The 4,833-nt window shown below is 39.3% G+C and overlaps 1 protein-coding gene and 1 long non-coding RNA gene across 10 annotated transcripts in view; one reads left to right on the top strand and one right to left on the bottom strand.

Moving 5' to 3' along the window:
• Positions 1–3,947, bottom strand: part of LOC123978514 — a 37,918-nt gene extending 33,971 nt beyond the window's left edge. For all 9 annotated transcript variants that reach the window (XR_006826995.1, XR_006826992.1, XR_006826994.1 and 6 more), the window contains exons 1-2: positions 3,898–3,947; positions 930–1,111 (exon numbers count right to left, since the gene is read on the bottom strand). The gene's annotated coding sequence lies outside the window, so the exon portion shown is untranslated. The remainder of the gene's footprint in view (positions 1–929; positions 1,112–3,897) is intronic.
• LOC123978544 overlaps positions 1,495–4,833 on the top strand; it is a 4,891-nt gene continuing 1,552 nt past the window's right edge. The window contains exon 1 of the long non-coding RNA XR_006827003.1: positions 1,495–1,919. This is a non-coding gene — a long non-coding RNA (uncharacterized LOC123978544). The remainder of the gene's footprint in view (positions 1,920–4,833) is intronic.

Below are 4,833 nucleotides of genomic sequence, written 5' to 3'. Positions count from 1 at the left end.
GATTTGTCACCGGGCCGGACAGGGGGGCAGACACGGGGATGGGGGGGCACAAACAGACAGCACAGAGAAAGGACAACACCTGTAAGAGAAGGGGGAAAGGGGGATGGAAGGTGGGGACAACAGGGAAAAGCTGTGGGAAACACCAATTGCAGAAAGCAACGAAACCTGCAATAGAACAGAGAGGGGGGCTTGGGGAGGAGAAAAACAACGACAACAAACAAACACAAACAAAAACAAACAATAAAAATAATAATAATAGTAAAAGACAACCAGCCGAACAGCAGCAATAAACAGCTGACATATTAAGACAACTAAGAGAACAATGAAAACAAGAAACAGTCACACACACTAAATAAGCAACACAACACAGCCACGAGAGCTGGAATAATAATTAATTTAAATAAGTAACTGAAAGAAAAGCATCAGGAATAATTCTACCAGGGACAACCTAAGTTTGTTTGTGTCTGTGTGTGTCTGTGTGCCTGTGGGTGAATGTGTCTGTATGTGTGTGTGTGTACATGTGTGTGCGCATAAGCCTGTTAAAGAATGTAGTTGTTAGTGAGAGTGGGGCGCCACGACTGTACTAATGGCATTTTCTACAAAAGTAAAGTAGTTTCTCCAGCACTGCTCATCGAGGGGCGTGTGTATGTAATTAAAAGCCTCCTGTCCACCAACTAGCCTGTCTAATTTGCCTGCAGCCTTGAGCTTCGCCAGGAGAGGTCACTGTAACTAAAGCTTCGAGTAATGAACCCATATTCGAAACAATTGGCTCAGGTGGTTCAGTGCTTCACAAAAGCTTCATTTGCCCATCACTACTTAATACACCGAAGCAAACACAGTTCACCTAAGTTACAACTTCAATGACTAAACGTCTGCTGTTAGCATGCTACCGTTAGCATGTTACCGTTAACTACCTGTTTTGAACTTACCTTAAAAGTGGAAGAAACGTCCTTAGAGTAGAGTCAAAAGGGTGTAGAAATATGCTATTAAAAGTCAGCAAAAACTTTTAACTGCAAAGTAGGAGCAGCTTCAAACACGTCCAAACTCTCCGGTGTCTTGAAACTATGAAGCTTGAACCGAACGGCGCGTCAGTCACGGGAGACGGGGGAGTCTGCGTGATTCAAAAAACACACATCGTGAATAAAAACATGAATATCAAATGAAAAATGTCTCTGTGTCAATATTTTAGCTGACAAATAAACTTATGTGTGTTTTTCGTCGCTTTTAACCAAGATCAGACTGAATAAAAGCGTCTGATGCACACCCCCGGCCGGAAATAGTACATCCCGTCTTCCGGTCAGGAAAACCGGAAAAAATTATATTTTAATTATTTAAGCAAACTTTACAGCTGTCTGACAAACTGTAACATTTAAAAGTCTACTTTATAGTATTATATATGTTTTTCTGTTGAGTAAAATAGATTTATCTTTGAAAAATGAACGTGATCCGTGACTTTACTACACATCCCATGATTCCTTGCATGACAAACTTTTACTGCGTTTCGTGCGTTTGGAGAACGTTCTGATCCTCACTCCACACTACAAGGTAGGCAATAAATGTGTTTCCAAACTTTTAAATACAGCTTAAATAGTTTAAAATCTGGAAATATGTGAATGAGTGCATAATAAATTAGGTTATTCCCATATTTCAACATAACTTTTCAGAAAACTTGTAATGTTAATTACAAAGACAACTAAGAATTTATTTAATACAATTTTTGTAAGTAATCAACTGTCACATTTTCAAGGTGATATCTTTGTTAAACTTTTATCATGTGTAGTGTTTTAGGATGAATTTTATTTTTAGTATATTAATTGTGCAATGAATTACGTTTATCAGACATGGCGTCGCCAATAAAGTTCCCCAAGACAGAGGACAAAGATATACAAGAAATACAGAGGGCTTGTCAACTACTCAGTGTAAGTATTAAAGGAAACCTATGCTTTTCTAGTACTATTTTTAGCTCTGTGACTCCTGTATGACAGCTTTGCATAATTTAAAGTTCCAAAAATATTTTATTTTCTTATACTGGCTCTTCATATAAGTCTTCATTTCAGCTTCTCATGTCTCTGTAAGGCCCCCCCTCTCAAACCCACTGTCTTCTGATTGGCCAAGACCTGAAGCATGTTACCAGGCTGTTGTTATTGCTGGGTAGAATGGGCAGACTTAGCCGTTGCTGGGTCGTTGCTGCGTGGACTCTGTCTGGCTCCATATTACATGTAAGGGAGCCAATCTTAGAAGAAGCTCTTTAAACCGAGTATTCAGAACAGGAGGAAATATGAGGTTTTTGCTCATAGGGATTTCTTTTAAATACTTTAACCTAATTTTTTAAAACTTTGGCCACGTTTAACATGAACATCCAACATTATAACATTGTAGATAAGTCATAAAATGTAGAAAAGCACAATAATAATCATCCTTTATATGTGCTGCTATTTGTGTTGTCAGCATTGGAGTGATGTTTGAGAAACTTCAAAATTGAAAAGAAATTACTTTATGCTCATACAAATTGAACTATATGTACTTAATAAGTACTAGACTACGAAGCAATGCCTTGATACATCCCACTTTCACTCTGCAATGTGGCAACACCCAAAGCCTGACTCTGATACACAACAGAGAGGTGGAATGTGTCACATAGTCTTCATATTAACAGCTACTTATGATGTTGCCTGATTTTATTACATTTTAATTAATACCTGATGGTGTTTACAAAAAGTAGGGGCTTTCAAATCGTATGAAACATGCATGTGTTGAAGAAAAACAATATGAAAAAATGTCTATTTTTTATCATTAGAAATATATTTTTATCCATTTTATGGTATTTTGATGAATGGACCATTCTGTGTAAACATGTTGTGGATGTAGAGAGAAGACATAAGTGTTATTTATAGATTTAATATCATATTGATTAAATACACTTGGGAGGGCATACTAATACTTGGAGGGCATACTTAAGCACCTATTAGTAGGTGGGATATATTACGCAGAAGGTGAACATTCTGTCCTCATAATTATGTAAAATGATAGAAGGAGCAAAAATGGACAACATAAGGATTTGAGCGACTGACAAGGTCCAAACTGTGAACAGTAGACGACTTACATCTCCATAACAGTCTGCACTGGTCAGTACTTATGAAAAGTGAGCCATGGAAGAAAATGCTGTGTACCAGTGATAGAGTCATGGAGAGCCAAGGCTCATTGATACATGTGGGAGCCAAGGCTGGCACTCTGTAGACCAATCAAACAGACAAACTACTGTAGCTCAAATTGCTGAAAAAGTTGATACTGATTCTGATAGAAATGTGCCAGAACACTGAGCATGCAAACTGGAATCCATACCTCGATGAGTCAGGGCTGTTATGACTGATTGGTGTATTATATTATTAAGACTGTAGTGGACCTAAATTTATTAGTTATGCATTTTAATAAATTTATGAGAATTGATACCCAATTATGAATTATTATTCATAAAATCAGAATTTCCTCGTAAAGGGCACCACCGGAGTTGTTATAATCCTAGAGTCTCCGGACCTCTAGGTAGTTTTGAATAATTATACAATTATTACTAGTGATCAGTTAGTTAATAATCGCTCAATTATCTTAAATCAGTCAGTCAGTCTCATATCTGAAGGGTCAATTCTCTTGGCAGGAACTATAAATAGGCAACACACACAGCTCTTGATTATATTACAGTGAATTTATTCTCTAACTAAGGTGATAAAAAGACGGTTGGATACAGGGAACATAAACATTTGCTGAACAATGAGCCTGGAGGTTCGATTGTGGGAAGCATTTGACTCATACGGCATAGAAGAGCTACTGAAAGTAAACTAATGCTATAATTTAGGAGTTAAAATGGACATATCTGATCACAGGACGTGTGTTAAGTCTTACTGCTTGTCGACAGCCTGCTTTTGGCCTGTTGCACGGGTCCCACTCTAGCTGCCGGTCCTGGCTTTTTGCTAGGGATTCTCCGGGGTTCTCCGTGTCTGATTGAAAACGCCTCCTCCGTCCGGCAATTCGGCTGTTTTCAAGTTTCCTTCGCTGTAGCTGGCGAGACCACGTGGCTTGGTCTGACCTCGGTGAAGTTGGCTCGACGAAAAAGGCTTAAAATGGAACTTGGTCGTTCCTGAATTAGTCCAGTGTAGCTTAACGGACTCATAACTTTAACAAACAAAAGAAATAAAGAAAATAAAACAAACTGAAGGCAGATCGATGTCGCGGCACTTCAGGTGTGTAGCTTCAGGCGAACAAAGGCCTGTTTGTTTCGCTGGCCGAGTCTGGGCGTTGCCTGGCGAGGCACGCTACGCGCGTGCCGAAGCATCCAGAGGCCAGAGTGGAAGAGCGAGAAGAGAGCGGGGAAGAGGGAAGGGGGAAGAGAGCGAGCGAGGTCGCGTGTCGCTCTTTTGTTGCCTGGGGCGTGGTTCCCCAGGGGGCGTCTCAGGTTTCCCAGGAACTGCCTTTCTAAACTTAATGTCTAAAGAAAAGAAATCTATTTGCACGTATTATAATCAAATATTTTCCACAATCGAACCTCAATGGTTGAACGGTTGTACTGTTCTAGGCATTTGGTAACAGGAAACAATTGTCACATTATTGGTCAGTATTTTTACACATTTAACCGCATTTCCGACGAGGGCATGTAATACTTATTTCGTCCACTTGGGGGAGCTCAGGTTACATGAGGAAAGCTTGGATTAAATCAAAGATCGTCTCTCCTTAGGAACCGGGGAATTTGTTGATTCATCCTTAAATTCAAGCTGGCGATTAAGAGTATAGTAAAACATTTCTTTGTCATCATTTCTAAAGGGATTTTGTAAGAAAGTATTA

This window comes from Micropterus dolomieu, linkage group LG01 (genome assembly GCF_021292245.1).
Source record: "Micropterus dolomieu isolate WLL.071019.BEF.003 ecotype Adirondacks linkage group LG01, ASM2129224v1, whole genome shotgun sequence".
Classification (NCBI taxonomy): domain Eukaryota; kingdom Metazoa; phylum Chordata; class Actinopteri; order Centrarchiformes; family Centrarchidae; genus Micropterus; species Micropterus dolomieu.
Note: the sequence above shows the minus strand (reverse complement) of the source record. Positions and strands in the feature narration are given on the sequence as shown.